The sequence below is a fragment of the Meriones unguiculatus genome, chromosome 21, assembly GCF_030254825.1.
Source record: "Meriones unguiculatus strain TT.TT164.6M chromosome 21, Bangor_MerUng_6.1, whole genome shotgun sequence".
In the NCBI taxonomy this organism is placed as follows: Eukaryota; Metazoa; Chordata; class Mammalia; order Rodentia; family Muridae; genus Meriones; species Meriones unguiculatus.
In genome coordinates, this window is record NC_083368.1 from 29711573 (window position 1) to 29734843 (window position 23271).

The following is a 23271-nucleotide window of genomic DNA, read 5'->3' on the forward strand; positions in this document are numbered from 1 at the left end:
GTGGAACTTTTTAATTTCATAAAGTCCCATTCGTCAATGGTTGGTGCCCTTTCCTAAGCTGTTCTTCCCACAAAGTGGATGGCCACACCCGAAACATTCGGTACTTTCTTTACCTTTTTCCTAAACAGTTCAGAGTTTCAAGCCTTACACTGAGATTTGTCTTAGTCGTTTTTCTACTGCTATGACAAACACCATGACCAAGGCAACTTATAAAAGGAAGCATTTAATTTGGGGGCTCACAGTCCCGAGGGCAGGTCCTTGCCTATAATGTCAGGGAGCATAGCAGCAGGCAGGCAGGCATGGCACTGTGCTGGAGCAGTAGCTGAGTTTACATACAATCTATAAGCACAAGAGAGAACTGGGAATGCCATGGGCTTTTGAAACCTGAAATCCCATCCTCAGTAACAACATCTCTTCCAACAAGACCACTCCTCTTGATCATTCCCAAATATTCCACCAACTGGGAACAAAGCGTTCAAACATATGAACCTATGGAGGTCATTCTCATTCAAACCACCACATTCCCCTCCATGGCGGACCCCCATAGGCTGTGGCCATATCATAATGCAACACACAGTTCAACTTCAAAAATCCCCATAAGTCTTTCACAGCCTCAGTTTAAAAGTCCAAAGTCTCTTCTGGAACTCAAGGCAGGCTCTTAATTCTAACTCTCTGTAAAATCGAAAAGGAAATTACATACTTGTAACACATAATGGTGCAGAATGCATATTGCCACTCTAAAAGGGAGGAATGGGGCGTAGTGAGGAAATGTTGGTGAATGAAAATGAGGACATGGCTGCCCTGCGGTGTGGTTGAGGAGAAGGCTCTTATTGTAGATAGGAGAGAGAGAGAACAGCCAGGGGCATCGGGAAGAGTCCAGAATGAACCAGGTCATGGGTTGGGGTGAGAGAGGAAAAGAAGACAGAGGGAGAGAGAAGGGTGCAAGTGGACCAAGAGAGAAGCTGAGGCCCAAGAGGAGGAGCTGATGCAGGGGAGAGAGAAAAAAAGAGAGAGAGGAGAGAAGAGCAAGAGGCCAAGACAATACAAGGCAGAAATGCTGGGTTTATATAGGAAAGAGAAGCTGAGGGAAAGAGAGCAAAGCTCAGGGGAGGTTTAGCAAAGCTGGGGAGGTTTACGGGTAAGGACGGGGGGTGAGAAGTGCTGAGAGGAGCCAGGACTCTGTAGCAGGTACTGGCAATCCTGAGAGAGCCAGGCAGCCAGCACATGCTTTGTTATGTTAAATAGACACCACAGTTAGCCTTTTGTCTGATATCACCAACTTCTTGGGATTTCTAAAGTAAATCAGACTTCACCATACCCTCACTTGAGTCCCTCTCCAGACCTCCAGGCCTTCTCTAACACATACCTGGCCTCAATGGCTCCATTAAGAGTGGGAGAAGATTCCACAACCACTTTACTCCTGTATCCTTCAAGCTCAAAGGCTAGAACCAAGTGGCCAACATTGCCAGGTTCTGCTGCTTGCTTGGAACAGACTCTGACCTCGATTTGAGTTACATTTGCATAAGCTTTGATTTGTTAATGGATTCTTTTGTTGCATAAGCTTTCATTTGCTTAAGGAGAAGACTTCTTAGGCATTTCTTTCTTACAAGTTGAAAGTTTATTTGGATGGAGTCTGGCCCTGTGAGCATCCCTCCCTTTATTTGGGGGCTCAGGGTTCTAAAAGGTCAGAGTCTATGATCATCATGTCATAGAAGATGACAGCAGGGAGGCAGGCATGATGTTAGAGCAGTAACTGAAAGCTACCATTGATCCACAAGCATGAGGAAGAGACAGCAGAGGATGAGGGATGTGTGTGTGTGTGTGTGTGTGTGTGTGTGTGTGTGTGTTCCATAGGAAACTCTGGCTTGTGCTCTCACTCCCACTTCCCTTTCCCTAAAAGCTTGCTAGCTCCCAAATACCTGCCTTAGGTGATCACCTAAATAATGTTTCTGCTAAAGGAACTGAGGATGGCAAGGGTCATTCCATTTTGTTTCTCAGACTCTATCTTAAGTTGACTGACCTTGGAGTGACTTGACCCCCATCTTTGGTTTCTGAGAAGGGCCACATGGCCCTCCACCCCGCAGGTTGTCATAAATACCACAGAATGTTAAGTGGGTCCTCCGCTCCACCCAGCAGGCCATCGTACAGATATCTTAGCTACCTCTCCGTTTTGGCCAGGTGGCTTGGAACAATTAGCCTAAAGGTCATCTCAATTGCTGAACCCCCCACCCAAAACTTACACCCTTCCCTGTAACTCAAAGCTTAGAATTCCCACTTGCCGTTTTTCCCTTTAAAAACTCTGCCCCCTGCCTCCCCCCCCCCCCGACTTGGGGCCTCACTTCTGACCTGTTATGTCAGGAAAGATTGGCGGCCTGAGCTTAAGCTTGAATAAAGATCCTTGTGTGATTTGCAACAGACTCGACTCCTATTGGGGTCTCTTGAATTGGGCACAACATTGCCACAAATGTTATTTTCCTTTACCTACAATCCATAAAAAACTTCAACACAATCGGGAGCCATTCCCAAATAAAACTGCATTTTTAACTTTTAATTCAGCTTGAATTTGCTTATTTCACCAGCAGAGAAAACCTATTAATATGGACTTTTTAAACCTCAAAGTCCACCTGCAGTGTCACACCTCCTCCAACAAGGCCACACTTCCTAATCCTTCCCAAACAGTTCTACCAAGTAGGGGCCAAGCATTCACATGTATGAGTTTAGTGAGGGCCTTTCTCATTCAAATTACCATAAGGTCTTTGATACATTCGGAGTTGATTTTTATTCAGGGTGAGAGATAGGGATATCATTTCATCCTCCTATATCTATGTTATGGCTAGCTCAATAGAGATCACCACTCAGACACAGTCTGTACCCAATTAAAACTCTTTATTCCAGCCAGCTGGCACCACATCCAAGTGTTTGGGGACCTAGGAGTGTTTCTGAGTATTCAGAGCATGGGGTTTATAAGGGCAGAGACCTGCCTCATCTTGGCATGTCCCTCAACAGCCATGGGGGCTTTGCTAAAACAATCAGCTTGAAGCAAGAAGTTTTAACAGAAGCTAAGATAAGCTGTCAGCTGGAAGTGTTTTGCACAAACAAGCAGTTTAACAGAAGTTAGGATAAGTTATCTAGGACATCCTGACGTTTGGTTCCTAGAACAAAGTTGGACAATTTTCCATGGGATTCTCCATCAAGGACATCAAATTCCAGTTAAACCTGAAATGGCTTCAGCAAGAATACAAGATGAAGGAATCTTTGCACTGTCTTGCCCTGTCATTTCTGGACATCCAACTTTCCTAGTACCATTTGTTGAAGAGGTCCTTTTGTTTCTAATGCATGTTTTTGACAAAGCAGGTTATAGGCTTAGATTTTTCACCTAACCTGCTCTATTTAGGGTTCTTAAATGCTTCTACCTCCCTTCCACCCACTGACCAGAGGTAGGGGAGAAAGAAGGTTATTAGGAAAAGGGGGTTGTAGGCACTTTTAGAAGTAGTTCCTTGGATGAGTCCACTCTTCTTTGTTCAGATACCAGCAGTCCAGTCCAAAGGCCAACGCCAAACAGCAACATGAATCAGCCTGCTTCAGAAGATAAGGAAAAGTCCATGAAAGCCACAAGACTCAGTTGGATTGCCCTGAGAAGTTCTCTGGAACGTTTCTCTCTGTGAAGTCAAGTATCTGAAGCATGAAGACCAGAGCAGCTATGCCAATCTGAAAAGCGATGTCTCACTGTCTGTGGGCTTCTATATATCTCCTTTCCTCAGAGTCCATCCACCGATGTTCTTAGCTGACCAAAGCCATGCCCCTCACAAGAGAGAGCTCACAGAGAAACATCACATGCCCTCTCACAAGACATCTTCTAGAAGAACATCACATGACTCAACTGAGCCTTCAATGAAACTAGAAACTCCCATTTCACCAGGAAATTGTGGCTGCATGGGTTTATCTCTAGATCTTCTCTTCTACCCTACTGACACGCACATCTGTTTTCATGCCAGTACCAGCCTTTCTTTGTTACTGTGGCATTGTGGTGTAACTTGAAATCAGTCATTGTGGTACCTCTAGTATGTTTTGTTCAGGGTTGCTTTGGGCATCCAGAGTCCTCTGTGCTTCAATGTGAAAGTCACAAAGAATAAATAAAAAGTTAAAAGAAATTAAATGGGGGAGGGGTGAAAAGAGGGTTGAGCAGGTAAGGACACTTCTGTCAAACCTAAGCATGTGGGGTCAATCCCAGAACCCACGTGATGAAAGCATAAAGTAACTCCTACAAGTTGTCCTCTTTTCTTTTCCATAATAAAAAGAACAAATATTGAGCTGGGCACGGTGGTATGGTACACACCTCTAATCGCAGCCCTCAGGGAGACAGAGGCAGGAAGATCTCTGTGAGTTTGAAGTTAGCCTGGTCTACAAATAGAGTCCAAAAGAGGCAAGGCCACACCAAAAACAAAAACAAAAACAAAAAACAAAACACAAAACAAAAAAACCGTCTAAAAAAAAATCCCAAAACAAAACAAAAAACAAACAAACAAACAACAAAAACACCTAATACTGAATGTATGATATTTGTGTTAGGCAGGATATGGAGGCATTGTATGGATCACTTTTAAAATCTAATTAAGGCAGTAGCAATATTTAAAAATAAAACAAACAAACAAACAAACAAACAGAAAAATGGAGCCCTGTGTGGTGGTACAAGTTTGTAACACCAACACTCTGGACACAGAGTAAGAAGATTGGTGTAAATTTGAGTCCAGCTTGGTTTACATACTGAGAACTTATCTCTAAGACATACAGACAGACAGACAGACAGACAGACAGACACAAAATTGGTTAGGAAATGCCCAGTTTTAGTAAGAATGAAATTCTTTGCAGTAAAATGGCCAGAGTTGTTTTTCCAACTTTTAAAAAAGGAATTGCTTTTTTTCTCTTTTAAAAAAGGTTTTTAATTTTTATTTTATGTGTAGTGTATGAGTCTTTTGCCTGTATATATGTCTGCATACTGCAAGTGTGTAGGAGCCTATAGAGATCAAATGAGACACCGAAACTGGAGTTACAGTGGTGAGCCCTCCTGTGTAGAGGAACTTTAATCCAACAAGTTGGCTGCTCTGGCAAGGGAACACCTCTAAGGACCTTCTAGGTCTATGCGATCTGGCTGGAATATAGACACACTCTGGATCACAGCATGATCTGGCTGGAACACAGACGTACCCTTAGTACACAGTTTAATTTCAAACAATGAAGGAGGCAGCCATGTTTGAAAGTGATGTATAAATGAGGGACAGATAAAGTGATGAATTAGAGATAGATTTGACAGAATGAGTCAGAGAAAGGATACAGCTAACTCTTGTGAGTACAGGACAGAAAAGAGAGGCTACTTAAGAGCAGCACGCGTAGACCCCTGCCTGCTGGGTATACCTGGGCACGTCCAGCAGAGGTACACAGCATGCTGTACCCCAGGCCTCATCACCCACCTTCCCAAGGAAGCCTGCAAGGCCCCAGGAACATTCAGCTTAGATCCCTCCCCACAAATCCCCTACTTAAGTGGTTCTCCTAGGCCACAGCCAGCAGAGGTGAACTGTACTCTGTCCCCCGAGTTCCACTGTCAGGCTCATAGCTCTGCCTTCCTTCCTGAAGAGGCCTGTGAGATCCCCAGAACATTCAGGTCCACAGCCAGCAGAAGTGAATAGCCAGTTGTTCACTGAGGTCCATTGTCAGGCCCAAGGCTGTGCCTGCCTTCCTGAGGAGTCCTGTCAGCATCAAGAACAGCTAGCCAACAACACAGACAACCACATAGCCAAAGACCAGCCTTAAGAACACAATAAACAAAGATCCAGGGCAATAGGAAGCCAACAGAGTGGTGCTATCCTAATACAGCAAGCCCTGGGTATCTTAACACACTCCAGGCACAAGATAACCTTAAATCCAACCTCATAAAGATGATAGAGGCTTTCAAAGAAAAAAATAAAAAATAAATAAATCCCTTAAAGAAATACAGGAAAATAAAATCAAGCAGGTGAAGGATATGAATAAAACAGCTCAAGACCTGAAAACGGAAAAAGAAGCAATAAAGAAAACACAAATTGAGGCAGTCCTGCAGATGGAAAACCTAGGGAAGAGAACAGGAACAACAGATGCAAGTGTAACCAACAGAATCCAAGTGACAGAAGAGAGAATCTCAGGCATAGAAGATACAAGTAGAGAAATTGACAGACCTTTCAAAGAAAATCTTAAATCTAAAAAGTTCCTGACACAAAACATCCAAGAAATCTGAGACACTTTGAAAAAAACCAAAACCAAACCAAACCAAACCAAACCAAACCAAAACAAAAAAAGGAATAGAAGACTCCCAGTACAAAATATTTCAAGACTCTGAGTTAAAAATATTTCAACAAAATCACAGAAAAAATTTCCCTAGCCTAAAGAAACAGATGCCTATAAACATACAAGTAGCCTACAGAATACAAAATATATAGGACTAGAAAAAAATACTCTTGCCACAAAATCAAAACACTAAATTTACAAAACAAAGAGAATATTAAAAGTTGTAAGACTAAAAAGGCCAAGTAACATATAAAGGCAGAGCTATCAGAATTACACATGAATTCTCAACAGAGGCTCTAAAACCCAGAAGGTCCTGAGCATATATCTTGTAGACTCTAGACCACATATGAACATATGACAGCCCAGACTACTATACCCAGAAAAATTTTAATCACCATAGACAGAGAAGATACGATATTCCAAGACAAAACCAAATTAAAAAAGAAATCTGTCCACAAATACAGTCCTACATAAGATACTAAAAGGAAACTTCAACCCAAGGATATTAATTACACCCAAGAAAACACAGGAAATAAATAAACCCATACCAGTAAAACCAAAAGAAGGGAACCCCTCTCTCTCTAACACCACCAACATCAAAATTACAGGAATTAACAATCATTGTTCACTAATATCTCTCAATATCAATGAACTAAATTCTTCCATAAAAAGACACAGGCTAACAGAATGGATATGAATCCATCATGGATAGAGAATAGAATCCATCATTCTACTGCATATAAGAAACATACCTCAGCAGCAAAGATAGATATTATGTCACAGTAAAGAGCTGGAAAAGGGTTTTCCAAGCAGATGGAGCCAAGAAGCAAGCTGGAGTAGCCATACTAATATCTAATAAAATAGATTTTCAATCAAAATTAATCAAAAGAGATAGGGAAAGACACTTCATTCTCATCAAAGGAAAAATACACCAAAAGGACATCTCAATTCTGAACAACTATGCCTCAAATACAAGGGTATCCATGTTGGTCAAATAAACATTACTAAAGCTTAAATCACACATTAAACCATACACACTAATAGTGGGAGACTTCAACACCCAACTTTTACCAATGGTCAGGTCATTCAGACAGAAACTAAACAGAGAAATAGTGAAACTAACCAATATTGTGAATCAATTAGACCTAACAAATATCTACAGAACATTCCATCCAAACAAGAAAGAATATACCTTCTTTTCAGCACCTCATGGAATCTTCTTCATAACTGACCATATAGTCAGTCAAAAAGCAAACCTCCAAAAAATGAAATAACTCCTTGTATCTTAACATTACACCATAGATTAATGCCGAATTCAACAACAACAGAAACAACAGAAAGCCTACAAACTAATGGAGACAGAAGAAGTCTCTAATTAATGACCACTTGATCAGGGAAATAATAAAGAAAGAAATTAAAGACTCTCTAGAACTCATTGAAAATGAAGGCACAACATACCCAAACTTATGGGACACAAACAAAGCAGTACTGAGAGGAAAGTTCATAGTACTAGGTGTTTTAAAAAGATTGGAGAGATTTCATTCTAGCAATTTAAAAGCACACCTAAAAGCTCTGGAAGAAAAAGAAGTAAACACACCAAAGAGGAATAGAAGGCAGGAAATAATGAAATTCAGGCTTAAAATCAATAAATTAGAAACAAAGAAAAATACAAAGAATCAACAAAACCAAGAGCTGGTTCATGGAGAAAATCAATAAGATAAACAAACCCTTAGCCAAACTAACTAAAAGGCACAGAGACAGTATCCAAATTAACAAAATTAGAAATGAAAACAGATCATTGCAACAGACACTGAGAAAATCTGAAGGATCATTAGGCCTTACTTCAAAAACCCGTACTCCACAAAAATTAAAAAATGGAAATGAAATGGATAATTTTTAATAGATTCCACTTACCAAAGTTAAATCAAGATCAGCTAAACAAGTTAAATGGACCTAAGGAAATAGAAACAGTCATTAAAAGTCTTCCAACCCCAAAACACTTTGGGCTCGATGGCTTCAGCACAGAATTCTACCAGACTTTCAAAGAAGAGCTAACACCAACACTCCTCAAACTATTCCACAAAATAGAAACTGAAGGAACATTGTCAAACTCCTTCTAAGAAGCCACAGTCATCCTGAAACTTAAACCACAGATAGACTCAACAACAACAACAACAAAAAGAGAATTTCAGATCAATTTCCCTTATGGACATTCATGCAAAAATACTCTAAAATACTATCAAATTGAATCCAAGAGCACATAAAAAACATCATTATCATGACCAAGTAGGCTTCCTCCCAGAGATGCAGGGATGGTTCAATATATGAAAAAATCCACTAACTTAACCCACCATATAAACAAGCTGCACTGATCATCTCCTTAAATGCTGAAAAAGCCTTTGACAAAATTCAAAACACCTTCATGTTAAAAGTCTTAAAGAGATCAGGGATAGAAGGTGCATACCTAAACACAATAAAGGCAATATACAACAAGCCAACAGCCAACATCAAATCAAATGGAGAGAAACTTAAAGCAATTCCACTAAAATCAGGGACAAGACAAGGCTGCCTACTGTCAAATGTATCTATTAGCTATAATACTTGAAGTTCTAGCTAAAGGAATACGACAACTAAAGGAGATTAAGGGGATACATATTGGGAAGGAGGAAGTCAAAGTATGGTTATTTGCAGATGATATGATAGTATAAATGAGCAACCCCAAAAATTCAACTAGAGAACTCCTACAGCTGATAAACATCTTCAGCAAAGTGGCTAAATATAAAATTAACTAAAAAAAAAAAAATCAGTAGTCCTCCTATATACAAATATAAACTGGCTGGTAAAGAAATTAGGAAACAACACCCTTCACAATAGCCACAGATAATATAAAATATCTTGGTGTAACTCTAACCAAGTAAGTGAAAGACCTGTATGTCAAGAACTTCAAGTCTTTCAAAAAAGATATTAAGGACAGTATCAGAAGATGGAAAGACCTCCCATGCTCATGGATCAGTAGAATTAAGATAGTAAAAATAGCCATCTTACCAAAAGCAATCTACAGATTCAATGTACTTCCCATCAAAATTCCATCACAATTCTTTACAGACCTTTAATGAGCAATTTTCAACTTCAAATAAAAGGCAAAAAACCCAAAATAGCTAAAACAATCTTTTGCAATAAAAGAACTTCTAGAAGCATTGCCATCCCTGATTTCAAGCTGTACTACAGAGCAATAGCATTAAAAGCTGCATGTTATTGGCATAAAAACAGACAGGTTGATGAATGGAAGTGAATTGGAGACCTAGAAATAAACCCTCATACCTATGGATACTTGATTTTTGACAATGAAGCTAAAACCATACAATGGGAAAAAAAAGGATCTTCAACAAATTGTGCTGGTCTAACGGCATGTCTACATGTAGAAAAAATGTAAATATATCCATATTTATCACCACACACAGAGCTCAAATCCAAGTAGATTAAAGATAGCAACAGAAAACTGAATACACTAAATCTAATAAAAAAGTAAGTGGAGGATAGCCTTGAACTTAGATACACACAACTCTTAACACAACTCTGAGATTACACCTGTCAGGATGGCTAAGATAAAAAACTCAACTGACAGCAATGCTGGTGAGGATGTGGAACAAGAGGAACACTCTTCCATTGCTGGTGGGAGTGCAAACCTGTACAACCAGTTTGGAAATCAATCTGGTGCTTTCTCAGAAATTGGGAATAGTTCTACCTCAAGATCCAACTATACCACTCCTGGACATATACCCCAAAGATGCTCCACCATGCAACAAGGGCATTTGCTAAATTATGTTCATAGTGACTTTATTTGTTATAGCCAGAAACTAGAAACAACCTAGATGTTCCTCAACTGAAGAATGGATAAAGAAACTGTGGTACATTTACAGAGTGGAATACTACTTACTCAGATATTAAAAACAAGGAAATTATGAAATGTGCAGGCAAATGGATGAAACTACCATCTTGAGTGAATTAAGCCAGATCCAGAAAGACATGCATGATATGTACTCATTTATAAGTGGATAATAACCATAAAGTACAGGACAGACATTCTACAATCCTCAGACCCAAAGAAGCTAAGTAACCAGGAGGACCCAAGGGAGGACGCTTTAATCTCACTTAAAAAGGGAAATAAAACGGTAACTTAATAAAGAAGAAGTAGGAGCAGCGGCACAGGGAGAATGAGAACATTTTTCTGAGAGTTGATTACACAAACAGTTGTACAGAGACAGGTTTCAAAGTGAACAAGCTAGACACTGGTGAAGACAGAATGAGCCAGATAATGAGGAACCAGAAGATTAAAACATATGCCAGAAGTAATTTGAGGTCAGGCAGAGCAATTCAGTAAGAAGTCAAGAGAAGCCAGTTTGTATCAGTCAGCTTGAAGAGGAATTTAGGTCAGAACAGCTGAGTTGAGCCAATCATCAAGAGTTCAGAAAGAACTAGAAAGGCTTGGGAATGGGTCTCATCTTATCCCCACCTCTGAGGAAATAAAAACAGCAAACACTCATGTAGGAACTGAACCTGGGTCCTTTGTAAGAGGAATAAGTGCTCTTAATTACAGAGCCTTCTTGTCACCCCCACCTACTCATTGTCTTGGCACAATTGTAATTTGTTTTTTTTGGTTTTTGAGTCAGACCATCAAGCCCTGATCCTCTTGCCTTAACCTTCTAAGTACTGGGATTATAGGTGTGTGCTGTCAGGCACATTATCTTAATAGTGTACATTTGTTTGTCTTTGTCAATTTGATAAATGTTACCTGACTTAATCAGTGTTGTTCTAAGGGATCAAATGCTTAATGTTTTATAAATCACAGCAATTGCTATCAATACTCCTCTTTCAAAGGAAGGGAAACTGAGGTTACTCACTATTGATGCTTCTTCAGTTGCCTAAGCTCCTCTGCCCTTCATGCCAGCCCTTACTTACTTGATTAGAACAATCCCTGCCTTTCCTTTATCAGGCACAAAGTTCTAGGATGCTATGAAGCCCTTTTCAGGCATGAACAGTGTCAAAATCTTGTCTCTTTATAGGCATGTCGAGGTGACTCAAGCAACTGCTAGACCCCAAGGGACCCAGCTTTACTCTTCTTCACCTGAGGTCTCCTGTTTCCCCCACGTGGGCACCAATGGAACTTCTCTACTGGGGCTAGCTTGGGCTGTTATATCTGCTAGCTTGGGCCTGTTATATCTGCTCTGTTTTGTTTGGTCACTAGTACATCTGCTCACTTACGTATGCAGGACTTGTCAGGCCACCAATAAGAGCTCTGTGATGTGAATAGACTGTAAGAATGAGTTTATGCTTCTTTGAGGCTTGAAATTAATGGTCTCCTCTGGGATTCTGTGCTTCGTGCATGCTTGGGTACAGAGTTGTGATATAGTGGTATAGTTATGTCCTACATATACTGTTAATCCTCAGCACTCCTTGTAATTTATGACACACATTGGGCATCTACATGCTTTATGAATATGTAATGTAGGTGGAGAAATACGACACCCACGCAGGTCACAGTGCTACCAAAGCAAGTTACAGCTCTATTGATAGTAAACACTGCAGCTATGAGAAAATAAAGAAAATCAAAGTATTCCCCTGAAAGACGGTTTTCATCATTCGTCATTAAATGCATTTTCTCAACCATATGCTCTCCTAACTGCAGCTGAACACTGGATTTGTGATGTCACCCTAAGCTCACAGCTTTTGAGGCTTTTATGAGTTAGGCCTCCACTTTCTAACGGCTTCTCAAGCCCTTAACATTCGGGAAAGCTGCTGAGGCAGGAAATGATGGGCCGGTTCATGCCTCAGTGTGGAATAAGCTCCCAGTAACTGCGGTCAGTACAAGGTGATGATGGGCTTGGAGATTTTCAAGATTATGATGCGTCTCTTTGTCTCTCTACTCTCACCCCGTGGTCAACCAATGCTCCATGAGCTGATCTTTCCCTACCACCAATTCTGCAGGAGTGAACAGCTGGTGTCTTGTAATTCTGACATCATCTTCCTAGAGATAACTTCAGATGCACAGGTCAGGACTCAGTCCCAAGACTAACTCCCTCAAGTCAGGATCAACTTCCAGTATGGGTTACCAGCACTCTGTCAACTGGCTATACATCAGGGTTCCTCCAGTTTCCTTGCTCTGGTTGAATTAATTTGCTAGAGTGGCTTGCAGGACCCTGGAAGACCTGTTAACACGTCATTACAGAGGATATTACCAGGGTCACCGTAAGGGGGAGGGGCACCAGGCTCTCTCCAGCGGCACTGCCCTCCCGGAACCCTTATGTACACACTCGTGTGGACGTCTGCACCCTGGATTTTGAGGTTTTGTGGAGACTTTATTGCTCAGGCACAGCTGAAGCCCTGGCAACTGTGTCAAAGTGAGCGCTAGTTGTTATGAGTGCCTCGAGGCCCGTTCTCACGCCGGTTGACCTCCACAACCCTCCTTTTGTGTGAACACGGCTCAGAGACCACCGGAAACAGAAGCCTTCTCTTCTGAGGATTGCTGAATGGCCAGGTCCAAGACAGCAGGAGGTTGTCCTTTCAGTATCTATGTCTTTCGTATGTGTGTGTATGGAGGAATGGCCTCTAGGTATGCTTTTGGTGGAAAACAAAACAAAACAAAACCAAGCCTAAGAGCAAGAACACAAGGGCGTGGTTTGTGTGTGTGTTAGGTCTCAGGCAGGCTCTAAATCCATAAATGAGCTCAAGCTGGACTATGGAAGGAAGGCAAGCATTCCTTGGAAACCTGTCAAACAGGTTCCCACACCACAGAAAGAGCCATTTCCCTTACCTCCGGCAGATATAGGTCTACGGCTCTCCACTGACATGTGCCCAGGGCTCCTGTCACCATCTCAAAGTCTTTGTTGCCTCCAGACGTCCTCAGTCCCTCGTGACAAGTTACACATTTCAAAGTCCCCATGCTAGCATTCTGGCCCTTCCCCCTGCCCCAAACTCTGGGTCTGCTCCAGCTCACAGGCTTCCCTGCCCCAGCTCTCCCTCCTCCTTATAATCTGAATGTGTGTCCACCCTCTTTCTTCTCTTTTCTTACAGGTAGCTCTGGCTACGTCTAGTCTGATTTTTTATTTTTTTATTTTTTTTTTATTCTCTCTGCTCTGGACTCTTCCAGATATGCCTCTGGATATTTTCTCTCTCTTATCCACAATAAAAACCTTCCTTTCAATCACAGAGTGGCCATTTTTTGTCAGTTTCTTTACTGCACTGCCTTGAATGGCAGAGAGAAACAGAGAGACAAGAGAGAGAGAGAGAGAGAGAGAGAGAGAGAGAGAGAGAGAGATCTGAGGCTTATTAAAGTTGCCACTGACAAATTCTAGCTGTTTAGGCAATAAGAAAAGCTACGGGATTAATAAACAGGAGTTACGATGGACTCAAGGACTGCCTTACATTTATTTTAGTTAAAATTAATCTAATGTAAGTAAGTAGATTACTGTAACTAAAATACTGAACTTTGGCCAGGTGTGGTGTTTTGAGGGTGTGTGCCTGTAATCCTAGCACTTGCAGGAAGTGTCAAAGGATTGTCTCCCTATCAAGGTCAGCTTGGTTTGTGTAGAGTTTCAATCCAAGCTAGAGGTACACAGTAAGAGCCTCTCTCAAACAAACAAACAAACAAACAAACAACAACCCCCCCCAAATGGAACAATGAAACTGAACTCCAGGTAGGCATGTTTACTTCAATATATTGTATCTGTGTAATGCTTTATAATGATACATAATTTAAAAGTTTTTATGCACATTTATTTATTTTCTTTTGTGTGTGTGTGTGTGTGTGTGTTAGAAGACACTGCGGGAGTCAATTCTCTCCTACACCATGTGACCTGGTTATAGAACTCAAGTCATTGGCTTTGGTGGCAAACGCTATCACCAGCTGAATCATCTTGCATTTAACTGAATTCTTAATATTATTTATTAACAATGATAATTTAATAAATACTGTTATTAATTATTCAGTAATAAAATATTACTGAATATTTTTCTTCATTGATTTATTTATTTGTCCATTTACCATCCCAATTGAAATCCCACTCCTTCCTCTCCTCCCAGTCCTATCCTCCCACCTGCTTCCCCCATACTTCCCATGCCCCGGACCAACCCACCCCGCACATCAAGTCACATAAGGACTAAGTGTCTCCTCTTTCACTGAGGCAAGACAAAGCAGTGCTGCTAGGGAAAGGAGAACCAGAGAGAGGGAACAGAGTTCAAGTCAGACACAGCCCCAGCTCCATTTGTTAGGGGACCCACTTGAGGATCAAACTGCCCATCAGCTTCATATATGTAGGAGGCCTAGGACCTGCCTATGCATGTTCATTGGTTGGTGGTTCAGTCTCTATGAGCCCCTAGGAGCCCAGTTCGTTCACTATGGAGGTCTTCTTGTGGTGTCCTCGACCCCTCCAGATCCTTTAATCCTTTCCCTCACTCGTCTACAAGACTCCCTGGATTCTGCCTAATGTTTGGCTCAGGGTCTCTGCATCAGTTTCCGTTATCTTCTGGGTGATAATCTCCTGTCTCAGATGACAGTTATGCTAGTCTTCTGTCTGCAAGGATAGCTGTCAGGGGTAGGCTCTCTCCTGTGGGGTGGGTCTCAAGTTGGGCCAGTCTTTGATTGGACATTCCCTCAATCTCTGTTCCAACTTTGACCCCTGCACATCTTGTAGGCAGGACAAATTTGGGTCGAGAGCTTTGTGGGTGGGTTGGTTTCCGTCTCCCTTCGCTGGAAGTCCTGCCTGGCTGCAGGATGTGTCCACTTCAGGCTCAGTACTCCTCAGGTGAGGAGTCTCAGCTAGGGTCATCCCCATATCTTCCCAGGAGCCTACCCCATCCCAGGTCTCTAGCTTGTTTCAGAGATACCCCAACATCAATTTCCCTTCTCTCTCCCAGCCCTCTTCCCTCCCCTCCCTGCTCTTCCCACACCTGACCCTTCCCCTCTCCCCTCTTTACCCCGTCTTTCACAAAGTTCCCTCTCCCCCCACCTTCCAATGTCTATGGTGTCTACTTTATTTCCCCTTTTTAGTGGGGTTCAAGCATCCTCCCGTGAATCCTCCTTGGTACTTAGCTTTTTTTGGTACTTAGCTTTGTGGGTTGTAGCACAGTTATCCTGTAGTATATGGCTAAAATCCACTGTATATGCCATATGTGTCCTTCTGGGTCTCAGTGACTCAGGATGATCTTCTTTAGTTCCATCCATTTGCCTGCAAATTTCATGATGTCCCCTTGTTTTTAATGGCTGAGTAGTATTCCATTGGAATATAAATGGAACAGTTTCTTTATCCATTCTTCGGTTGAGGGACATCTAGGTTGTTTCTAGTTTCTGGCGATTACGAATAAAGTTGCTATGAACACAGTTGAGCAGGTGTCCTTGTGGTTTGTTGAAGCGTATTTTGGGTAGATGCCCAGGAATGGTATAACTGGGTCTTGAGGTAGAGTTATTCCCAATCTTCTGAGAAAGCAACAGACTGATTTATAAAGCGGTTACAAGTTTGCACTCCCTCCAGCTATAAAGGAGTTGTTCCCTTTGCTCCACATTCTCACCAGCATGTGCTGTCAGTTGAGTTTTTGATCAGAGCCATTTTGACTGGTGTAAGATGAAATCTCATAGTCATTTTGATTTGCATTTTCCTATGACTAAGGATGCTGAACATTTCTTTAAGTGCTTCTTGGCCATTTGCTATTCCTCTGTTGGGAATTCACTGTTTAGTTCTGTACCCCATTCTTAAAATTGGGTCTTTGGTTCTCTCCCACGGGATGAGTCTCAAGTAAGGTCAGTTTTTGGTTGGCCATTCCTTCAATCTTTGCTCCATCTTTGTTCCTGCATATCTTGTAGGCCGGACAAATTTTTTTGTGGAAGGTCTTGTGGGTGGGTTGGCATCCCTACCCTTCCACTGAGTTGCCTTGCTACAGGAGTTGGCCACTTTAGGCTCCATATCCCACCCCCATGCTAGGAGTTTCAGCTAAGGTGACCCTCATAGACTTTCTGAGGCTTCCCCTTTCGCAAGTGTTTGGCAAATACCAAAGATGTCTGATTTCAGTTCCCTCACCTGGTAGCCTCTCTTCCCTTCTCTGTACTCTTTTTTTTTATTTTATAATTTTTATTTTTTATATTAATCACAGGTTATTTACTTTGTATCCCAGCCATAGCCCCCTCCTTCATTCCTTTCTAATCCCACCCTCCCTCCCTCATCTCCTCCCTGCCCCTTTCCAAGTCCACTGATAGGAGAGGTTCTCCTCTCCTTCCATCTGACCCTAGCTTATCAGGTTTCTTCAGGACTGGCTGCAATGTCCTCCTCTGTGGCCTAGCAATGCTGCTCCTCCTTTGGGGAGGGGGAGAAGTCAAGAGCCAGCCATTGAGTTTATGTCAGAAATAGTCCCTGTTCCCCTTGCTAGGGAACCCACTTGGATACTGAGCTACCATGGGCTAAATCTGAGCAGGGGCTCTAGGTTGTATCATATATGGTCCTTGGTTGGAGAAACAGTCTCATAAAAGACCCCTGTGCCCAGACATATTCAGTCCTTGTGGAGCTCCTGTCTTCTCCAGGTCATACTAACTCCCCCTTCTTTCATAAACAACACCCTTCACAATAGCCACTAATAACATAAAGTACCTCGGGGTGACTCTAACCAAGCAGGCAAAAGACCTGTTTGAAAAATACTTCAAGTCTCTGAAGAAAGAAATTGAAGAAGATATCAGAAGATGGAAAGATCTCCCGTGCTCATGGATCAGCAGGATTAACATAGTGAAAATGGCCATCCTGCCAAAAGCAGTCTACAGATTCAATGCAATTCCCATCAAAACACCAACACAATTCTTTACAGACCTTGAAAGAAAGATTCTCAACTTCATATGCAGAAACAAAAATCCCAGAATTTCCAAAACGACCCTGTACAACAACAGATCATCTGGAGGCATCTCCATCCCTGATCTCAAGCTGTACCACAGAGCAATAATAAAGATTGCATGGTATTCTCTCTACTCCTAATCCCCACCTCTGCTCCTCTCCCCAGACAGCCCTTTTCCTACCTAGATATCCCTTTCTCCATTCACCTCCAATGTCTATATATTCCCTTTCTAAATGAGATTGAAACACCCTCCCTTGGGCTTCCCTTGTAACTTAGCTTCTTTGGGTCTGTGGATTGTTAGCATGGTTACCCTGTACTTTATGGCTAATATTCACTTACAAGTGAGTACATACCATGCATGCCTTTTTGTGTTTGGGTTACCTAATTCAGGGTTAATTTTTGTCTAGTTCCATCCTTTTTCCTGCATATTTCAAGATACCCTTGTTTTTAATAGCTGAGTAGTATTCCACTGTGTAAATGTACTACATGTTTTTTTTTCATTCTTCAGTTGAGCGACATCTAAGTTGTTTCCAGTTTCTGGCTATTACAAATAAAGCTGTTATGAACACAATTGAGCAAATGTCCTTGTTGAATGGTAGATAACCTTTTGGGTATTTCCCTAAAAGTGATATAGCTGTGTCTTTAGGTAGAGCTATTCCAAATTTTCTAAGAAACTGCCAGATTGATTTCCACAATGGTTGTACAAGTTAGCATTCTCCCAGCAATGGAGGAGGGTTCCCCTTGCTCTACAACCTTGCCAGCATGTGCTGTTACTTGAGTCTTTGATCATAGCCATTCTGATGGCTGTAAGAGGGTATATCAGGGTCATTTTGATTTGCATTTTCTTGATGACTGAGGACGTTGAGCATTTCTTTACTTATTTCTTGTCCATTCAAGATTCCTCTGTTGAGAATTCTCTGTTAGCTCTGTACTCCATTTTTAAATTGGGTTATTTGGTTCATTCGTGTTTAGTTTTTTGAGTTCTTTATATATTTTGGGTATTAGCCCTTTGTTGGAAGTAGGGGTGGTGAAGACCAAATCTGTAGGCTGATGACAGTGTCCTTTGCTTTACAGAAGCTTTTCAGTTTCATGAGATCCCATTTATTAACTGTTGATCTTAGAGCCTGTTCAGGAAGTTGTCTCCTGTGCTAACGAGTTCAAGGCTACCTCCCACTTTCTCTTCTAGTAGATGTAGTGTGTCTGGTTTTATGTTGATGTCTTTGATCCACTTGGACTTGAGTTTTGTGAAGGGTGATATATACAGATGTTTGCATTCTTCTACATGTAGACATCCTATTAGACCAGCACCATTTGTTGGAGATGTTCCCTGCCCCTCCCCCCATTGTATAGCTTTGGCTTCCTTGTGGAAGGAAATTCTAGTGTCCATAGGTGTGTGGGTTTGTTTTGGGGTCTTCCAGTCCATTCCATTGATCAACCTGTCTACTTCCATGCTAATACCATGCAGTTTTTATTACTATTGCTTTGTAGTAACAGCTTGAAATTAGGGATGGAGATACCTCCAGAAGTTCTTTTATTGTACAGGATTGTTTTAGTTATCCTGGGTTTTTTATCTTTCCATATGAAGTTGAGAATTGTTCTTTCAAGTTCTGTAAAGAATTATGTTGGTATTTTGATGAGAATTGCATTGAATCTGTAGATTGCTTTTGATAAAATGGCCATTTAAATAATTTAATAAATAATACTAACATTTATTAATATATAAGAACAGTTATATTATTTATTATCCAGTAATAAAATACTACTAAATATTTTTAAACATGCTCACAATCTCTGTTCTACAGATAATTATATTGATACAAGTTAAGCCGAAATAATTTGCTCCTTGTCTTAGAAAAGTAAATGCAAAGCTTAACTTACATTGGATTAATTTTTATATTTTAATGCAAGATATATTCAATTTATTTCCATATCAATTTGATTATAAAACAAAAATGACGTCGGACACAAATAGTGTAAGTATTAATAGGTTATTTAAAAACTATTATTTTAGAAAGGAAAAACTTAGCATCTTTAGAGAAACTTATGGATGGTGTTTGATCAAATCAGTTGATTTCGTGATCAGATACAAACACAGATGATTTATTAAGACAGGCCGTAAAGTCCTGGTTGGTATTTTTAATTAATCAGTTAATTTTTATTTATGGGTATGGATCTGTGTGGATATGTACAGTCACCTAGAGTCCAGAAGAGGGCGTCAGAGTCCCTGGAACATCAGATGCCCGGAAGCACCAGATTCCTGGGAGCTAGAATCCCAGCGGGTTGGGGGTTGCCTTTCAAACCAGAGCCATCTCCACGGTCACGTTTGTCTTTTTGAAAACTCCAAAATTTCAATAGGAAGAGACAGCAATCTGCAAGACAACCAGAAAAACCACAGTAAGTGGGAAAAACCCTGATAGAAGGATGAGGACTCCTGACATATAAAGAGAAAACGGTCTCAAATTTTTAAATGTGGGAAAATGGTATTAAATTGAACGGGATAGAATCAGATGTTTGAAGAATTACTAGTGCTGCGTTGAAGAAAGAACAAATGATAAATCCTTAGCATTTCACTCAATAATGTCTTATGTTTAATTGTTATTCATTTTATTTATGTAGTCACCTTGCCTTTATAAGTTCTAAAATATTTTCTTTTTTCCTGACGTTTGGGTCGCCGGTGTTGTAGTTACAGAAAATATCCACGAGGTGGTAGCAGAGCACCACATTAGAGTTTAGATTCCCATACTTTTTGATTTTTCTTTATTTTCGGTTGAAGGAAGTTGCGACTCAACCTTCTCAGCAGGGGGCTGTTGCTGCCTGTCTAAGGGAAGCCTTTGAACTGATGCTAAGTGTTCCTTAAAGGGCAAGGGCTAACGAAGATGGTGTTGAGGCGTGATGCTGGCCGGAACTAGAAAACCTGAAGAGATGCTGTTCTCCTCTTTCACTCCTGAGCTCCCCTAACAACAGAGTAAAATAGGAATCCAGAGGGTGAGGGAGTCTGGGAAATGCACGCTGTAAATTCCAGAACAGACCTGAATAGAGTAGGTTTGGGGCTGAGCAGCAGTAGAGTCAAGAAAGCAGCAGGGCGTGCCCGTCACACAGAGTGATTGGTGGTAGGAGAGAGTGGTGGTTGGGGTCCTGGTGTAATTGAGGAGAGACAGACACTGGTTATCTTTTCCTTTCTAATTTTTATTAAGTTAGCTGTGCACGTTACAAAAGACAAGGCCGCACCTGCATCGCTTTCAGCGACAAAGGTTAGCATATGTTCCGCAGACACAGAAAGAAAAAGAAAGCTCAGGCAGCCGAGGCTCCCAGCTGGTAAAGCCAGGACTTGCGTTTGATTCTCAGAACCCACCTAAGGATGAAGGCAGAGAAATGACTCCACAATGTCCCTGGACCCTACTTTTTCACTGCAGTCTTTATCAAGATGTTTGCGTTTGCCTTTCATAGAAATAGCAAAACCAACCAAACAAACAACCCCTTCCTCCCCCCCCAAAACAAAACAAAACAAAACAACAACAACACAAAAAACACTTCCAGATTTATATGGGACCAAACCCCACCCTGGCTAGCTGAAGACATCTTGAGCATGAGGAAGGAACCTCTAGCTTTCTCTCCTTCCCTCTACGGACTATGATGCTGAATATAATACTTTAAAATATCATCCACTTATCAGAGTTGTCTTCAATGCTTATCTTCCCTGGAGAGTTCGGACATTCCTCTCCCAGTGGGTATCGGTTTCTGTCCTAATCATAAACCCTTGGTCCCCTCGCCTGCAGGGGAAGAACATTCAGCTGGAGTCTGCCCTTGGTGTCTTCCAAGAAACTGCAGTTCAATAGGAGAAAAACTTATCCTCTTCTCCCTCATATGGATTAGGACACAGGGGGAAGAAAGCTGAAAAGCCATAGACCTACCTAGGTTTTCAGAGCCTAGTGGTCTGTCCAGGACGCAGAAAGAATAGTTTTCCTGAGACTGAAACCTGATGAACAACCTCTTCATATAAAAAAAAAAAAAAATCAATTATTGCTGGACCATGACGTCAGGGACTACATTTCATGGACTTTTGGGACCGGGAGGTTTTGAAGATAATCGGATCTGCCCCTTCCCAGTACAGGAAGTTAAGAAGGTTGTTCTCGTCGTTCAGGATGCTCTTTCTTGTCTTTTCTGGAATCAGTTCCAAGCCCAACACCCTCCGCGGTGACCGTACTGGTGACTGCCACACACGCCCACGTCTTAGCTTTACAGATCATGAGATCAGAAAAGATGTTTCCCAATTTAAGAGATCAGACATGGCCATCACTTAAAATAGTTGCCGCTGTAGAGTGAGTTCCAGGAAGCCAGGGCCACACAGAGAAACTGTCTCAACAAAACCAAAACCAATCCAAGACAAAAAAGGGCTAGTTCTTCCTTTTCTCTGCCCCACACTGCTCAGTTCTCCTGAATAGCTTCCTCAGACTTTGGACTCTTAAAATACACTTCAACTATGACTGGTTTGTCGGTTTCAGAGCTGTCCCCTCGGATCACATTTTCAAAAAAGTTCAATCACCTGTTTATTTAGCAGCGACACAATCACGTATTGCCGGAACAGACGAACAAACAGAAAAACAGCCTGCCTCCTGCAGAGCTGCCAGGGCAGCATTTCACAATGCCATCTGCTGACCACTGAGGGTGTGGCTGGCAGGGGGAACTGCCTGGAACTGAGTCTACATCCCTTCCCGGTCCTTAAAGATCTTAAACGTGCCTTTAAGAGGTTGCTCCAGTGTTTTCTGCCCCGGAGTGGAACAGCCTAGAAGATTCCACCGGGTCTGCCGTGTTCTTTCACGACCATGGATTATTTTCCTTATTAAAGCTTTGTATGGTATTGGCCAGTTTGGCTTCCTTCTTGGCACGTAGATTCAAACCTCGCTAAGGTCAGAAAACATCCTTGCTTTGAAGCTTTCATTATTCTTTTGGGAGAGGGGTTGCATTTTTAAAGTACTTCATGGTTCCACAATTACAGTTACTGTTAATCCCACCGGGTGAGAATAGGATCATTACCACGATTTTGAACCAACGATGAGGCAAGCTTTAATTAAATACTGGCCAGGATGAGAGAGCCGGGACAGGTCCACTTCGGGGTTCTTAGAAAATGGCCACACGTCACATTTTGCAGAGACTCATAAAGGCAAACCCATAAGGCTACATATTTCACACACCAGGTCCATTCAGGGGCAAGCGTGGATCCCTGTGCACTTCCTGCCTCCGTCCCTCTGGCCTACATTCAAACACGCTTACATCCTGACTTATTTCCCAAGCACATCAACACTGTAGTTGGGTCAAACAAACTTGTTCTGGGGGAACCGAACCCGTGGCTTGTTATCTTTCATCAACAATAAACAGCCTACAGCATTTCAGAAATCGTGTGTCCTTGGGCAACGGAGTTATAGGTTAGAGGCATTCTTTAGAAAGGAATCTCTTAGGCACAATAATTAAGACTTAAAACATAACTTTTGCTCTAACATTACATTGGATTTCCTTTGACTGCTGGGTATTTGTATTAATTTCTCCCAAATATTAAAAAGGGTTATTTCAGCCCCTTTCTTTTTCCTTTCCATGCTTCAATATTATTTATTTAACCCCGAGCCTCAAGCATGCTTGCTGTGTGTGCTCTCCACTTAGATACACCCTCCCCCTTTACTCCCTATTTTTCTTATGCCTTATAGCACCTACTTGCCTATTTCTGTTAATATACTTTTGATTTTTCACTATTTCACTTTTTTACTCTACTAATTTCGGGACGCTTGGCACTTTTTATATTCAGTCTTTGCGCACGTTCTTTCAGACAAATGGCCGTAAAGAGAAGAATATCTTGTGGATACAGACATGTTTTTGTTTTGGTCCCAGGTGTGGGATGTGGGACTCATTCAGGCTATTTGCCTCCTTCGGGCTCTGGGAGGAGCTCTTCGCCAGCTGCAGATAATTTAAATGTGAGGACTCTGGAGAGAGAATAAATTCCAGAGCCCAAAGAGTGTGGAGGAGATGAGAAAGAACAAGGCTGCTCCTGCTTCCCCCTGTGGCTCCTGGTTGCTATTGTGGAATAAGAAGTTG

At 41.6% G+C, this 23271-nt stretch overlaps 1 long non-coding RNA gene across 1 annotated transcript; it reads right to left on the minus strand.

The window, feature by feature from the left end:
- Positions 1-18875: 18875 nt before the first annotated feature.
- Positions 18876-21715, minus strand: LOC132649708 (uncharacterized). The gene is made up of 2 exons (XR_009588204.1): positions 21099-21715; positions 18876-19556 (listed from the first exon to the last, which is right to left on the minus strand). It is a non-coding gene; the product is annotated as an uncharacterized LOC132649708 (long non-coding RNA).
- Between the last annotated feature and the right edge of the window lie 1556 nt (positions 21716-23271).